The sequence below is a fragment of the Colobus angolensis genome, unplaced genomic scaffold (genome assembly GCF_000951035.1).
Source record: "Colobus angolensis palliatus isolate OR3802 unplaced genomic scaffold, Cang.pa_1.0 Scaffold68, whole genome shotgun sequence".
Lineage (NCBI taxonomy): Eukaryota > Metazoa > Chordata > Mammalia > Primates > Cercopithecidae > Colobus > Colobus angolensis.
In genome coordinates this window covers 1487436-1505239 of record NW_012120487.1, presented here as the reverse complement: position 1 = coordinate 1505239, position 17804 = coordinate 1487436, and the positions used below count along the sequence as shown (strand labels likewise).

General features: G+C 42.3%; 1 protein-coding gene across 2 annotated transcripts in view; it reads left to right on the top strand.

Moving 5' to 3' along the window:
• Positions 1 to 17804, top strand: part of AGBL4 (ATP/GTP binding protein-like 4) — a 1493990-nt gene that overhangs the window by 1410906 nt on the left and 65280 nt on the right. The window lies entirely within an intron of this gene.

Below are 17804 nucleotides of genomic sequence, written 5' to 3'. Positions count from 1 at the left end.
GTGAGCTCCACCGAGTTTGAGCTTCCCAGCAGCTTTGTTTACCTACTTAAGCCTCAGCAATGGTGGGTGCCCCTCCCCCAGCCTCGCTGCTGCCTTGCAGTTAGATTGCAGACTGCTGTGTTAGCAATGAGGGAGGCTCCGTGGGCGTGGGACCCTCCCGGCCAGGTGTGGGATATATTCTCCTGGTGTGCCTGTTTGCTTAAAGCGCAGTATTTGGGTGGGAGTTACCCGATTTTCCAGGTGTTGTGTGTCTCAGTTCCCCTGGCTAGAAAAGGGATTCCCTTCCCCCTTGCGCTTCCCAGGTGAGGCAATGCCTCGCCCTGCTTCAGCTCTCACTGGTCGGGCTGCAGCAGCTGACCAGCACCGATTGTCCGGCACTCCCTAGTGAGATGAACCCAGTACCTCAGTTGAAAATGCAGAAATCACCGGTCTTCTGTGTCGCTCGCGGTGGGAGTTGGAGACTGGAGCTGTTCCTATTCGGCCATCTTGCTCCGCCCCAAAAGTAGGTATTCTTATCCCCATTTTAAGGATGAAGAAAAAAATAAAAGTAATTGTTCCTGCAGTCCTACAGGCAGCTATTGTACCCAGGGAGTGTACTGGGTCCTGACATCTCTCTGCCCTCAGGGCAAGATCACCTTTGGCTCAGTCCATGACCCTCCCCCAGGGGCCTTTCTCCCTCCACCTACTCTTTCCTGCTCTCCATATTTCCTGCCTGGGAAGTCAGGCCACCTGACAGGAAAATACCCTTCTCTCCCACCCTTCATTGAAGCTCAGAGGTGTGTGCCTCTACCAGGAACCCTCAAGCCTGCTTCTAAGCCATTTGTCAGGCTGCCAGAGGGCTGGGCGCCCTATCCGTTTTTCACAAACGGATATCAGGGCAGCTGACAGAGCTGGGCAGGCTTGGAAATGGTTTAGCTGTGAGCAGAATATCAATGAAGGCTCTGGCCCAGCCTGTAGTGGGTGTTAATGAACCCAGAAGGCCCTGCCCTGGCAGTCAGGGAAGAGAATAAATATTACGGGCTCAGGACCCAGCTGCCAGCCCCTGCCCTTCTGTATTTTGATGGTTTTTTGTCCTCAACCACATCAAATGCTCTTCAGTTGTATTTGGTGCCCACCTTCTTCCAGGCTGTGTGTGTGTGGAAGGAGGAGGGAGAGACTCCTCATTCATCAGAAGCCGGTTTCCTGAGGTGCAGGAGACAGGGAGGGTAGGAAGAGAGAGAGTGCAGGAGGGAAATTACAAGGAATCTGTGAATCCACTGGGAAAGTAAAAGTTAGAGGGAAAGGAAGGAAGCTTGGAAAGTGAAAGAAAATACATAGAATATCTTAGGCACCAAATATCAGAACTTTCCATCTAAACGTGCATAATGACAAGGAAGATGGGACACAAGAATTCTGGAGGTTTTCAGGGGAGGGGACAAAGTAGCCCCTTAACAACATTTATTTAAATATTATCTTTTATCTTCAGAATTTATACAGATTATTTGAATCTTACATTGTAAAACAGGCTTCAGTCATCCCTTTCTTCATTCTTACCTTTAGGGATGCTCCCACTGCCCTACTTCCCCATCCCCCCCCTCCCCCGGCACCAACCTGGCAATGATTCTGTGGCATGACTGTAGTCTCTACTGTCTAGTGCCTGAAAATGCATCCTAACCAGTAGCCCAGTGTGGGTAACTGGGATAATTCATACTGGCATGCAGTAAGCCCCAGTCGTGTGCTAGGCACTGAGCACTGGGGATGCAGAGAGTTAGACACAGCCTCCATTCTCAGGCAGCTCACTGTTCAACGGGAGAGACAGACCCAATATTGGATTATTATGGTACAACATAGTCAGGCTACAGCAGCAGCAGCAGCAGCTTATACACTAGGCACACGCTCTACGCTAGGCTCTTTTTATTTCTTATTGTTTTTACATTATCTCTAATCCAAACACATTGGGAGCAGATCTTATCAGGTTTATTGCAGAGATGAGGAAACCAAATCTGAGAGGGTGAATGCTTGCCCCAAATGATGCAGCTAGTAAGTGGGGGAACAGGGTTTAAGTCCAGTTCTCTTTTATTTCAAGGTCTGAGTTCTTCCTATTCCCATCCTATGGGCTCTTATAATAAAGAAGAGGGTGACCTCGGAGGACAGAAAATGAACCAAATCTAGGAGAATGGTCAGGAAAGGCTTCTGAAAGGAAGCAAAGCCAATATTGAGTCTTAAAGGATAAATAGGAGTTGGTCAGACATCCACATGCAGTGGGGACAGAATTTTAGGTATGGAGAAGATCATGGAATAAACATGAAGTAACGAAAATGGCAGCCAAGCATAGTGGCTCATGTCTGTAATCCCAGCGCTTTGGGATGCTGAGATGGGAGGATCTCTTGAGGCTAGGAGTTCAAGACTAGCCTGGGCAACATAGCAAGACCCTATCTGTACAAAAAAATACAAAAATTATCTGGGCGTGGTGGCATGTGCCTGTAGGTCCAAGTTACTCAGAAGGCTGAGGTGGGAGGATTGTTTGAGTCCAGGAGGTCAAGGCTGCAGTGAGCTGTGATGGTTCCATTGCACTCTAGCCTTGGCAAGAGAGTGAGACCATGTCTCTCAAAACAAAAAGATGACATGACTTTCTTGGGAATTAAAGAGAGTCCTATGACTGGAGTGAAAAACATTATAGAAAAGTGGTAAGACATAAAGCTAGAGAAGTGGGTAGGGCCAGATCATGAAGGCTTTTTGTGGTAGAACATTATCCTTCAGGCTTCAGGGAAGTAACAGAAGTTTGTTAAGTGGAGTGTGGCATGCCCAGATTTGTGCTTCGGAAAATTATTTCCAGTCATACGTAGAGGATGGATTGAATGAGAAGAGATTAAAGGCTCTCTCAGCATCTATCCGTCCATCTCCATTTGTCTCCATCATTTATCCACATCTTGGCCTCCTCTGTCTTGTCTGCCTGTGTCTGTCTAGTTATCAGCTTCTATCTGGCCTATTTATCTGATCCCTTGGCTTCCCTACATAACCCTAGGCAAGTCACTTCGTCACACTGAGCCAAGGGTCCCTCATCAATAAAATGAGGATCATAATGCCAACCTCAAAAGGTTAGGTTTGGGATTAAGTGTTATATTGCATGTAAATCTTTTTATATACTACAAAGTACCATACAAATGTGAAGAATTATTATCTAGCTCTTGCTCTCTTGGGTGTTTGGTTTTTTTTTTTTTCAACAAACTTTCTTTGAGTGCTGACTCTAGGCTGGATTATCATGCTACATCTGGTGAAAGATGGAGTTTATAATAAATCAGAAACAATGCCAGCCTTCTAGAGGATCAAAGTATAGTAGAAGTGCACAAAATGTTAGAATAGAAGCCTCTGTTATATGTTTCTAACTTACTGCTTATATGTCCAGTTGCCTGTCTTGTCCATCCATCCATCCATCCATCCATCCATCCGTCTGTCCGTCCGTCCATCCATCCATCCACTTCTCTGACTCATTAGCTGTTTCTATCTGTATTCACAGGCAGTTACTGACTAGAACCATTCAAGTTACAATAATCCTCACATACAGTCTCCTCTCCATCATTGCCCACCCCCACCATGCAATTTTTGAGAGCCTATATCTTCAAAAAGAAGAGAGGAAAATAAGTTGTGAAAAGAACACTTCTCTAGATGGCCTAGAAGATCCCTTCTTCTTTACAGTTTTATTACCTTCTTCACCTTTCTCATGTGCTCCCAGGCCTTTTCTGAAGACTTGAATCTCACATGGCTCTGACACTGCCACACTCCATAAGCCAAGAAAACTAGATTGAAAGGTTTCAGCCTAGAAGTAGAGTCAGTTTCATTGAATTCTATAGGCTCTGTGACTAACCTGGGACTGCCAGATAGTCCCCAGGTAGTTCCAGTCATTGGCATCTTGAACAAAGATCGTAAAGAGTTTGTGGTGACTTTGTCCTCTGAGCCCCTTGTCTCTGAAATGCCCCTTCAGAAGCAGTATTGTATAGTGGGGAAAAAGTCCTGTTCTGCCACTTAGAAGCTTTGTGACTTCAATCAAGTTACTCAACCACTCTGAGTTTCAATGTCAGCATCAGCAAGATGGGGATAATACCTCCTACTAAAGTTGTCATAAGGATCAAGTGATGTCCAATGTGAGCTGTTTTACACAGGACCTGATTTTTTGTATGTTTGATGGATTGACTTGGAGTCAGGACCCAGATTATTTTTCCTTAACATCCTGTTTTGTGGTTTTGTATGCAAGTGTGAGTTTGTGTGTATAAAAGTAGATGTGTTTGTGTAAGCATAGTTGTATATGGATATATGCTTTATATTTGAATCCACTGTTTATGATGGCTAAGATACTAGAATAGTGCCATTCAACAGACTTTCTCTTTTTTTGTGGGGATGGGAGGACGTAGTCTTGCACTTGTCATCCAGGCTGGAGTGCAATGGCACAATCTCAGCTCACTGCAACCTCCGCCTCCTGGGTTCAAGCATTTCTCCTGCCTCATCCTCCTGAGTAGCTGGGATTACAGGCGCATACCACCACACCTTGCTAATTTTTGTATTTTTAGTAGAAATGGCATTTCACCATGTTGAGCAGGCTGGTTTTGAACTCCTGACCTCAGGTGATCCACCCGCCTCGGCCTCCCAAAATGCTGGGATTACAGGAGTGAACTACTGCACCTGGCCCGCTCAATAGACTTTCTATGATGGTGTTAGGTTTCCTTTGTGTTGTCTATCACAGTGGCTACCAGCCACATGTGGCTATTGAGCACTTGCAATGTGGCTAGTGGCTAGTAGGACTAAGGAACTCTATTTTTAAAGTTAATTTTAATTAATTTAAATTTAAGTAGTCACAAATGACTACTTATACAACACAGCCCTAGAATATGCCTTCATTTTTAATTACACCTGAAATAATAATTATGGTATGAAAAAGATTACTGAACACCGCCTATGTTTCAGGCACTTGGACATGCACTAACTCATTTAACCCATGTCAGCTTGGTGACATGAGTGATCTCATTGTAATCTTCTTTTGGCTGGTAAAGAAACCGAGAATTGGAGACATAGAGTTCAATGTTTGAGCCCAGATCTCTAATCTTAAAGCCCTTCTCTGCATGACCCCTCCTCGTGCCATCTTATAGCAGTGCACATATAGTTTCCAGGGTATATGTATAGTTTCCTTTTGTTATTCATAGATCACTCTGGCTGCAGGACGGAAAATGGATTTAGGTGATGGGGAAAGGAAGGAGGTGTTTTGAGTAGAAACAGGGAGGCCAGCTGGGAGCCTACTGCAGTAGTCTAGAACCACAACAGCAAATGCCAAGAGCTAAACCACCAACTGGCCTTCTTGCTGGCAGCCTCACAGACTATGGAGTGTCAGATCTGGAATCCTTTTGGAGAGCATCTAGTGCATCCCTTTGGTGATCTTTATTTGAAGAATGATGAAACTAAGGCACAGAGGCAGGAAGGTGATTTCTCCAAAGTTGTCAGAGTTGGCACAAGAGCTCCCATCTTCTACTATGATGTTTTTCCTGCATTCCAGACCTTCATAGAAACAGAGACTTTATTATCACCAACCTCTTTACCTCCATCTAAATCCTTCTTTCATTTTCAGACACTGCCTCTGTTTTCCTAAAATGCCATGAAGTCAACTAAAAGACAGGAATTTCAGTTCTCTGTAAACAAATCCATTTTTACAAAGAATGAGCAAATCCTCCTCCAGAAGTTTGAGCATGTCCTCCAGAGAATACAGAAATTCATGCAAGGTGTCTTGGAAGTAGATATAAAAAGCTTATTCCATTTTTTAGAGAAGGAAAAAAAGCCCAAGCACAACTTTTCTGATGCCTGATAATATTCTTCTCTCATCTCTCATTTCCTCACAACTATTTTGTCTTAAGGCTCTGCAAGCCTGTGGGAAGTTGCTGTGTGATTTTTATCTCCATGATTAAAGTGTTACACTTTATTGAGTTCTTTACATCAGCAGCAAAATCTGCAATGCGGGCTTTTACATAACACCTCATTTTCTTCTCACACCATTACTGTTATTAACCTGGTGGCAATAAACAGAAAATACAGCTTTGCTTCTGATGTACTCTTTATTTTTGTTCCAATAGCAAGAAGAAGAAAAAGAGAGAAAGATCCCAGAGAACAGGGAAGAATTTTTTACCCATTGTATCACTTTGAGGTCTGCCTTTCTCTCTCCCTGTTCCACAATAGCATTTCTCAGAGAAGATAAAGGATGGAGATAGCCTCTGCTCAAAGATATTATCTTCTCCATCATTATTTCATCCATCTATTCTTTCAGTAAGGATTTCCTTAGCACCTACTATGTGCCAGACACTGCACTAGATGTTGGACCTATTAAAATGAAGACAATGTGATTTCAGGTCCTGAGGAGTGCTTGGTCCAGTGGGAGAAATAGACACACAAAGCAATAATAATGAAACAGTGAAATAGGTACAATAAAAAAGAAGGGTTGAGTGACAATAGACGTGAAGTAGGACATGGGTTAGGGAAGCCTTTACAGGAAGGGATGCTTATATTGGGTCCTGGAGGAAGGCTGGGCAGGGCAAGGTGTTCCTGCCTGAGGGAACAGCATGAGCAAAGCCTTGGAGGGCACAGAGGAGCATCACACAGTCTGGAAGCTCTCAATTTGGCATGGAGGAAGCATAGAGTGCCCATCAGCAGAGAGTAGGAAATGAGGTTGGGGACGAAGGCAGATTACTGAGGACCTGATATTCATTCACATGTGGAAAATATATTCCATGCCTACCAATAATTCATCCTCTTGGCTCCCCATGACAAACCCAAAAGATAAAGGAATCAAGACAGAATGATAGAGTGGGAAGAACTTGTACTATAGATAGATCTAGATTTTATTCTTGGCTTGGACACTTACTAGCTGTGTAACCTTAAGCAGTGCATTTATCTGTAAAACAGGTATGTTAAAAATGAGATAATGACTATAAACAAGTTGCATAGGTTGTTGATAGTATTTCATGTGTCAAAGGAAAGGGGCTAGGAGAGCAAAACTCTAAACAATTCAAAGAGCCAGAGAAGACACAAATTCATTCTGTCTGATTTTGATGAAGGTTTTTATGTAGATATGGATGAAGGAGCTTGCATTGTTGTAGGACTTCCCTTCAATCCAAGATATGAAGCTTGTTTGTTACCCACACCTTCTTGTCCAACTCTTGCTTAACTCACAACCACTCCCTCACTCCTTGCTGCTTTCTAGCTGAGTGAAGCCAGTTTATAAAAATCAAAAATCTTCTCTTTGGAAGAGTGAATGCCTATAGCAGAGCAATAGCCAGAGAAAAGTCCACCAGCATCCCATTTACATTGTAATAGAGGGCCCAAGTATTTGATTATGTGTATTTAAGTGTTTGATTTAAAAAAAAAAAAAAAAAAAGCCTTTGATTCTGTATCCTAACAAAAGTGTGCAATGCTTATACTTAACATTTTCTTTTTTGGTAGACCTCCTCTGTAGCCACTTATGTTTAATTTATATTAATAAAGAGCTCTATTTATACAGAAAACACATGATTACGTAGGGAAAATGTTCCTTTCATTCAAATAGCCATATTTAGAAAAAATCAACTTGTTTGGATCAAAATGTCATAACCTAAGACCATAGCACATCTGATGGCATCTCACTCTAACCGGGGACAAGTACCAAGGAGGCAAACACAGAACTCAAACTTATAAGACGGTGACATCTCCAAACTCAGTGGATGCCCCCCTCAATCCAGAAACCTGGGAATCAGTCCAAACTTAGGTCCCATATTGTGAACTGTCAATCTTGCTTTGTAGTGGGTCTCAGGTTTGGATGCTTCTTCACATCCTCCTAGCCCTTGCTTTATGTTTTGTTTTGTTTTGTTTTAAGACGAAATCTTGGTCTGTAGCCCAGGGTATATAGGGCAGTGGTGCCAACTCAGCTCACTGCAATCTCCGCCTCCTGGGTTCAAGTGATTCTCGTGCCTCAGCCTCCCAAGTAGCTGAGATTACAGGCGCGTGCCACCATGCCCGGCTAATTTTTGTATGTTATTTTGTTTTTCGTTTTTGTTTTTGTTTTTTTAGTAGAGACAGGGTTTTGCCATGTTGGCCAGGCTGATCTCGAACTCCTGACCTCAGGTGATCCACCCACCTCGGTCTCCCAAAGTGCTGGGATTACAGGCATGAACCACCGCACTCAGCCCTAGCCCTTGCTTTAATTCAGGACCTTATCATTTTTAAATTAGTTCTCACTTGGATTATAACAAAAATGTTCTAACTAATCTACCTGCCTTTGAGTCTTATGACCACTAATTCTCATCATAGCCTCCAGAACAATCTTGCTAAAATGTAAATGTAATCCTGTTATAATTTCACAAAACACTTCTGTGGCTTTATATTTTCTGTTTTATAAAGAAAAGTCATGACTCATTAGTGGTTTGTAAGGTCTTCTATGTATGGGTCTTTGGAAGCCTCTCTAGTCCCTTTCCTCACCCCCGTCTCTGTCCCCTCCCCTGCCCTTCAATTGTGCTAAACACTTTATTTTATTTTGTTTTATTTTATTTTATTTTGAGACGGAGTCTTGCTCTGTTGCCAGGCTGGAGTGCTGTGGCGCAATTTCGGCTCACTTCATTCTCTGACTCCCTGGTTCAAGCAATTCTCCTGCCTCAGCCTCCTGAGTAGCTGGGATTACAGGCACGCACCACCACGCTCAATTAATTTTTGTATTTTTAGTACAGCCAGGGTTTCACCATGTTGGCCAGGATTGTCTCGGTCTCCTGACCTCATGATCCACCCGCCTCAACTTCCTCACTGTGCTGGGCCCTAAACTCTTTATTGTTCCCTCAATGGGCTAGTGGTTTTAGGCTTCGGGCTTTTGCCCACAGGCTCCCTCTGCCCACACTGTCTTTCTCTCCACTGGAGGGTCCTTTCCTTATCATTCCCTTGGTGAACACCTTCTCATCTGTCAAGACCTTGCTTAATAGTCACCTCCTCTGTAAAGTCTTTCCTGACCATCCACTAACTGAATGGTTCCTTCAGCCATACTTTCACCCAGTCTTCACTTACGTCTCTTACAGCACCTGAAAGGCATATGTACACTTAAACTGTTCCTTTGTCTGTCTTCCCTACTATACAGTGAAGAAAGAGGGAGGTGGGAAAGGGGGAACAGAAGAAGAAAAGGAATGAAGAGAGAGGAAAGAAAAGGGGCAAGATGAGAGAGTTAGAGAAGAGAGAGGAAGAAAGAATGAAGAGACAGATGCCAAGTGCCTGCCTGTACCTTTCTTCTTCCTGTTTCCACTCTTCCAGCTGCCTACACCAAATAAAGCAGACAGGAACCATTTTATTTTTCCCTAGGATAAAGTGCATAATTTCAGCATGAATGTTGGCACCCTCAGACACTTCTTTGAAAAGTAGTGATGTGCACTCTGCCAAGTGGAAAGACTGCATTAGCGTGGAGAAATGATTGAACTGCTGTCTCGCAGCAGGCTCTCCCCACAGGGCCATGCCAAGGAAAAGGACCTTGCACTTGCGTCTTGAAGGAGATAAGGTAGAAAGACGGCAACATCTGTCCTCAATTAGAGGCCAAATGAAAGAGAAAACAACAACAGCAATAGTGCAAAGCAGGAAGATGAGATATTGGAAGGATATGAGACTCTTAGGACGTAATGGTGGAAAGAGCCCTGAGAAGTCACTGAATCCATCCTCTAAGTGGGAAAATTGAAGTCCAGAGAGGGAGAAGGAATTCTCCAGGGTCACATAGCAGCTTAGTAGAGAACTAACATGAGTGTCCTAGGAAGAAGGAACCTGACATAGACCAAGGACTCCTGTCCCTGAGATGTATCATTACCTCTCTGAGCCAGCTAACAACCTACTGAGATAGGTGTCCCCAAGCATTCAGGCCACAACTATTTACTGAGTTCCTAATGTGTGCCTAAGGGTGCCCTAGTTTTATCAGCCTTTGATTTATAATGAAGCAACATTAACTTTTAATTATCAAATTAAAATGCTCCTCGGTTCTCACAGCCTTAAAAATTCTCAGTCCTCTTCTTAGTTGAGGGCTCCCTGATTAGTCTTGTTTTCCTGCTCAGGCTGGGGCTTTCTGAGGGAAAACCTGGCTTTTCTACTTGTATCTGTGTGCACTCTTGATACAGAACTGAGCACACAGGATGACTTCCCTAGTTGAGGATCAAGCAGAGGCTTTGGAGTGGTGAGATGTGAGTTCAAATCCCATCTCAACTGGTAATTTGTTGTGAGATCTTGACAAGCCAGGCTCTGAGCTTCTTCTGAGAAACTAAGATCATAATCCTATTGACCCTCATGGAGTGTTGAGAGAATCAAATGAACTGATTGGTGTGAGAATGGTTTATAACTGTATAAATGTGCAAGATGGTGGTTATTGTCAATAGATTTCATATTGAACAAGGAAGAAATGTACATATATGTGAGCTGGGTCCCCAAGCTCCTCTTCACTCTATGCTACCATAGCACTCACACTTCTTCACATTCCTCATTGCACAGACAGTTACTTGTAAAATATCCTTCTTCTTCACAAGGTTTTGAGCTCCAAGAGGTCCATATCACCAGTGCCAAGTACAGCACCTGCACATAGTGTCACTGTGTGATTCAAAAGAATATATTGACAGTGTATAAGCTGTCAGATATTTTGGTAGGCATAAAGCCAGTTACTTCACTTAACTCTATGACAATGTGTGAATTTGTGATTGTTATCTTCAAATTTCAGGTGATTAAACTGAAACTCAGGAAGGGAAAGTGAATTCTACAGGTCTTAAAGCTCACCCATGGTGAAACTAACACTTGAAGCCCCGTCTACCAGACCCCCAAACCACACTACTCTCATGAGTACCCTTTTATCATCATTATCGTTATCACAGTCATTATGGCTATCACCAGTCACTGAAGGGAGCAGGAGGCAGAGGTCAGGAGTTCATCCTTTGTCCTGGGAAGGTCTGTTATAAACCCAAACCTCCTGTACTGAGCCTCTCATCTCTCTCTTTCTCTCCAGGCATAGAGGTGGAGAAAGGGGATGGAAGCAAAGGAAGGCTCCTTCCTGCCAGGCCAGACCTGGCTCTTCCTGGATCCCTAGGAGATGCAGAAATGCCTCCATTTATGTGCAAGTAGAGTCAGACTGTAAGAGACTAGTTAGAAGTAGAAAAAAATACATTTTTATTTCTCATCTTGCTGCTTCTGATGCATTTTCTCCACCCCTAATCATTAGTCTCAGAATAATCCTGAAATTTATTCTGCTGAGGTCAAGGAGGCCACAAATATAGGGCTGGGCTATTCTGAATAGTTTAGAGCTTAGTCCCAGATCAGAAACACTTGGGTTCGAATCTATGATCTACCACTTGCAAGCTCTTTGCCTTGGTTTCCTTATATGATGTGATTGCCCTTATAGGATTGTTATAATTACAGGACCATACTTAAGAAGTACTGCATAAATGTCAACAGCTTTTGATGGTGTCATGTTTAAGTGCATGGATTGCACAGCCAGACTGCTTGGGCTCTGCCAGTTACCACTGTGTGATCTCGGGTTCCCACACAACCACTCTATTCCTGAGTGTTCTTATTTGTAGATGATGTTTCTATCTGATAAGGTTGTGGGAGGATTAATGAGTGCCTGCCCCTGGCATAAAGTGAGGGCTATGTTGTTATTATTATCCTCCCCCACAGCTCTTCCAGATAGAATCTAGGCCCTGGGAACTTCCCGCACACCTTACTACCCCTTTCTCTGAGTCTAAGATAGCTGGCCCATTCATTTATTTATTCATTCAGGTACTCAGCAGTTGTTGCCTGAGTACTTACTGTGTGTCAGGCCCTATGATATACCTTGTGGATATGGAAGTGAACCAGATGCAGTCCTAGGCTTCAAAGGATTCACAGGCCACACCCTCCTTATTTTTTTTTTTTCTGTTGTTGTTCATGGTTTTCATAAAACCACACTTTCCTTGTATTTTTTCACCTTCTTTCTTCTCTGACCACTCCACAGTCTCCTTTCCTTCTCTTTTAGTTAAACTTTCAACCTCAGAGGGCTCCAGTCTCAGTCCTAGGCCCTGCTCTTGGTCCACGCTTTCTCCCAGAGATGTTACACCCACCTCAATGATAATGATTCCCACATTTATGCCTTCAGTCCAGTCTTCTCCCTGAGAGTTCTTCTTTCATGAATTTAACTGCCTACTTGACACTTCCTGTCTTGTATTCAGTGGTCATTTCAAACTGTGAAGAGCCTATCAGAACTCTCAATTTCCTAACCAATATCCCAGCTGGGCTCCACACCAGTCTTCTCCATCTCTGTACATGAAACCACAATCTACTTAGTGTTCAAGTCATAAACCTTTGATTCTTCCCACGTGTAATCTATGTGCAGGTTCTACGGAGGTATGGCCACAATATTTGTTAAACATGCCTTCTCACCTCTACCACCACCTCTCTTATTTAAGCTGTAGTTAAGTGCTACATAATGACATTTCAGCATCAGACCACATGTACGATGGTGATCCCATAAGATTACGATGAACTTGAAAAATTCCTGTCACCTGGTGACATCACAGCTGTTGTAAGGCATAGGGGAATGCATTACTCATTCACATGTTTGTGGTGATGCTGGGGTAAACCAACCTGCTGTGCTGCCAGTCATATAAAAACATGGAAATGCAATTATGTATAATACATAACACTTAATAATAATATGTAACTATGTTACTGGTTTATGTATTTTCTATACTATACTTTTTATTGTTATTTTAGAGTGTACTTCTACTTATAAAATAAGTTAACTCTAAAAAGTCTCAGGCAGGTCCTTCAGGAAGTGTTCCACAAGAAGGCATTGTTATCATAGGAGATGACAGCTTCATGCATGGTATTGTCCCTGAAGACCTTCCAGTGTGATAAGATGTGGAGGTAGAAGACAGCTGTGTGGATGATCTTGATCCTATGTAGGTCTTGGCTCATGTTTGTGTTTGTGCCTTAGCTTTTAACAAAAAATGTTTAAAAAGTAAAAAACAAAACAAAAAACCCATAATTTATAACGAGGAAAAAAAGCTTATAGAGTAATAAAGGAAGAACATATTTTTGTGCAACTGTATAATGTGTTTTAAGCTAAGTGTTATTACAAAAGAGTCAAAAAGTTTAAAAACTTCAAAGTTTATAAAATAAAAAAGTCCCAGTAAGCTAAGGTTGATTTATTATTGAAGAACTAAAATGTTTTAAAATAAATTTAATGAGGCCAGGCGTGGTGGCTCACACCTGTAATCCCAGTGAGCCGAGATCGTGCTAATGCACTACAACATCCACCTCCCAGATTCAGGTGATTCTCCTGCCTCAGCCTCCCAAGTAGCTAAGATGACAGGTGTGCACCATTATGCCCAGCTAATTTTTGTGTTTTCCATAGAGACGGATTTCCCCATGTTGGTCAGGCTGGTCTTGAACTCCTGACCTCAATTGATCCCCTGCCTTGGCCTCCTAAAGTGCTGGGATTACAGGTATGAGCCATCACACCTGGCCTCATTAAATTTATTTTAAAACAGTCATATGCTATACAGGTTTGTAACCTAAGAGCCATAGGCTATAACAATATACCCTAGGTGTGTAGTAGGCTATAGCATCTAAGTTAGTGTAAGTATACTCTATGATGGCCACACAGTGATGAAATCACCTAGTGATGCATTTCTCAGAACTTATCCCCATCATTAAGTGCTTCATGACTGTACTATGATCGCTTAGGGAAACTGTCTCAACTGCCTCATTCATGCTCCTCTAAAATCCATTATCTACATGATAGGCAAGGTATGTTTTTCAGTATTCCCCTGTTAAAATGTCTTTCTACTGTACATAGGATAAACTCCAAATTCTGACCCTGGCTTTCAAGACCCTGTGTGATCTGGACCCTGCAAACCTGTCCAGGCTTAGCTCCAGTGTTTGTCACAATCTGGCTATTGACCTTCCCTTTGGTTTTTGAAAACAATATACTCATTCTTCCTTTAGGGCCTTTGTTTTGCCCAGAATTCTCTTTCTGACTTCTTTGAATGTCTGGTTTTTCTCCCTTTCTTTCTCTTCCTTCCTTCCTTCCTTCCTTCCTTTCTCTCTTTCTTCTTTCTCTCTCTCTTCCTTCCTTTTTCTCTCTTTCTCTTTCTTTCTCTTTCTCTTTCTCTCTCTCCTTCCTTCTTTCCTTCTTTCCTTTCTTCCTTCCTTTTCTTTTCTCTCTCCTCTCCCGTCCTCTCCTCTCCCCTTTCCTTTCCCTCTCCCTCTCCCTCTCCCTGTTCTCTTCTGTTTGTACAGGAAAGTCTTTATCTCCATTTCCTTTTTGAAGGACAATTTTGCCAGGAACAGTATTCCTGCTTAACAGGTGCATGCCACCTGGCTGAATGGCTGGTTCTTATCATCTTTTGAGGCTTAATTCAAATGTCAGAGGCCTTCCCTGATCACACTACCCTAAGTAGACTTTTCCCTCATCCACTGTGTTATTCACCATCATGTTATTTATCCTAGTGCATTTCTAGCATGTTTTACAATCTGCAATTACCTTGCTTATCTGCTGTTTATAGTTTGTAAACCCCACCTGGGTGTTAGCTATTTAAAGGCAGGAATCTTATCTGTCTTGTTCACCCCGAAGTCCTATGATAGCATGAGGAATATAGTAGGTTCACAGTAGATATTTGCCAGATGAATGGATGAATGAATAAGCTAGATGATAAATACCTTAACAGAAGGATATTTGTTTAATCTGTGGGATTCCAGAGAAAGGAGCTGCTATCCCTGAGAGCATCCAGGAAGACCTCTCTGTCAAGGGCCCATTTGGGATAAGCAGTAAAAGATGAACAAGATGTTACGAGGAGGTGAAAGGAAGGAAGAGGACGAAAGAATAGACACAAAAGCCCAGAGTATGAGAACACTGGTGTGCTTGGGAAGTTACAGTGGTTCTAGAAGACTGGAGTGTGGGATGGAGAGAGGCAGGAGGTGAAGTGCCCCATCCCCTCGGTCCCTTGAGCTGGCTGTCTGGATTTCTTATGTGGTTGTTCATTTCTTTGTCCCCTTGACTTATTATATCCCTTTTTTTATGGGAGGAATTTCTTCCCAGCCACGTTCAGGACATATCTGAGGAAGAAAGCCTTCACTGTGCCACTTCAGAAATATATATATATATATGTATATGCTATGGGCTGGGCACAGCTACAATCCCAGCACTTTGGGAGCCTGAAGCAGGAGAATTGCTTGAGCCCAGGAGTTCCAGACTATACTGGGCAATATAGCAAACCCTGTCTCTACAAAAAAATTATTTTAAAATAAAGAAATCTACGCTATGAATGATAAAGAACCTTTGCATTATTTTGTTTATTTGATTTGCTTGGTTGATATTAAAGAAAGAGTCCTCAATTTTTCTGAAAATTTTTCCTTTCTGCCTTAGAACACAGAAATAACTTGCATTCCTTAAAAATCAGACAGGGAGACATTTTAGTTAAAAATGAAAAGAATAGATTTGGGACTTTTTATCTCAGTCCCAGGGGAAAACATCTTCCTAGGGTAAATCCGAAGGAGGAATGTGTCTGGAAGTCCTCCCAACGCTTCTTGCTTCTCCCACACACATACCTCAATGCCTTTTTGAGAGTCTAAGCTCAGTAATCTCAGTCACAGATCCCCACAATCCTTCAGCTCAGAGCTGAAGGAACCTGCATGGGGCTTGCCTTACTGTAATCAAGTAATTGCTTTGCTAGGCTGCAAGCTCCTGTGAGGACAGCAGGGTAGGGGACATGGGGAGTTTATAGCCAGAGGCCTGGGTTTCAGATCCGGCTCTGCCATGTCATGCTTCGTAATGCTGGACAAGTTACTTGAGCTCTCTGAGCTTCCATTTCCTCCTCTGTAAAACAGAAATAATAACAAAGCTCACCCTGCTCAACTTGTGGTTATTCCTGCCTAAGCTTCAGTTTCTTCCCCTTGGCATCTCCAAACCTAAGATAAAACCCCTCTGTCCTTCCTGGATTGGATTGCCCTGGATGGTCCTTCCTTCACTGAACTGAATTTGTGATAAACTCTGAAGTGCCGCCCAAATGTGAAGGATCCAGCCCCACATCAGAGCACCAAGCTCAGGTTTTGGCCTGTGCCAAGTGAGATGAAGCAGGGTAGAAGCTCAGTATAGAGAAAGAAAACCCATTTCCTCCCTGGTGTCTAGGTGGAAGCAAACTCCACACTAAATTATGTTGCAAATATGCCCCAAAGTAGTTTTAATTTTATTGGCACTGATTTTAATTTACTCTTTAGGCCCCTGATTGTAAGATGAGCTGTTGGCTGCTGGCAAGGGGACAGCCCTTCATCATTCTGTTTTAATTAACGTTCTTAAGTTTGGAAGGAAAGAACAGAGATGCTCTCCCCATCCCCCACCTTCTATTCTCATTCCCAAATTGTAATTAAGGGCCCTACTTTTGTGACACACACCCCTTGGTCTGGCACAGCCACAGAAAAGTACCTGGTTTTACTGTTGGAAAAACTTAAGATGCATTTGTTTATTCATTAATTCACTAATCTTTCCATCAGTTCATTTTCTTATTCATTCCTTTGTAAACCTTTAATGATGACCTACTATATACAAGGCCTTATTCTGGCCCTGTGGATTGAAAAAAATCAACAATATAAGATCCCTGCCCTCAAAAAGCTCACATTCTGGAGGGAGATGAAAATAAAGGGTTATTATGTCATGTGGTAAGTGCCATGAGACAGATATATACCTCGAATTATGAGAGCGCAGAGAAGGCTATTAACTCAGCCTGAGGGATAAAATAAGGCTTTTTGAATTGAGATTTTGTACTAGTCAAGAAGAATGATACTAGCTTCCATAATAAACAATCCCCAAAATTAAGTGGCTTAATACAGTGAAGATTCACTTCTCTCTCACATCAGTCTGTTGCAGATCAGGTGACTCTCCTTGCTGTTGTCCTCTAAGTGTTGAATGGAGGATATAGGCTTCTTTCTTCTTAGGATATCATCATTTTTTACATGTAGCTCCCCATGCAGAAGGGCAAGAGAGAATGCGGGTGATTGTGTATGAGGAGTTTTACGGGCAGGTCTGGAAGTTATCATCATTGCCCACATTCCATTTGATCCCAACCAAATGTCAAGGGGGATAGAAATGTCAGTGGAGAAGAGATGCACAATTCAATAAATGGTGTTGAAACAGTGAAATTTAACCCTTACCTCACATTCCACGGCCATATAAATTGAAACTGAAACAAAACATTGAAAACTAAACAACAAAATAATAAAATGGAAGCAACAGTAAAATAATTCAGCTAGGAAACCACAAAAGAAAAGATTGATAAACTGTGTCAAAAATCAGCATTTAAAAATGTACATGTAATTTTAAAAATTACATGAAAAATACATGAACAGAAGTAAAATAGAAAGACAAATGACAAAAGTATCTTTATATTACACGTAAAGGTTAATTTCTATAATACATAGCTTCTCTAAGTCAGCAAGAAATAAAGCCCAACAATTTGATTTTTTAAATGGTCAAAGGCAATGAACAGAGTTCTTAGAAAAGAGAATGCAAATCACTTTTGTTTATTTATTTTATTATTTATTTATTTATTTTTTGAGATGGAGTTTCACTCTTGTTGCCCAGGCTGGAGTGCAATGGTGCGATCTCAGCTCACTGCAACCTCTGCCTCCCAGGTTCAAGTGATTCTCCTGCCTCACCCTCCTGGTAGAGCTGGGATTACGGGCACCTGCCACCATGCCTGGTTTAATTTTTGTGTTTTCCATAGAGACGGATTTCCCCATGTTGGTCAGGCTGGTCTTGAACTCCTGACCTCAATTGATCC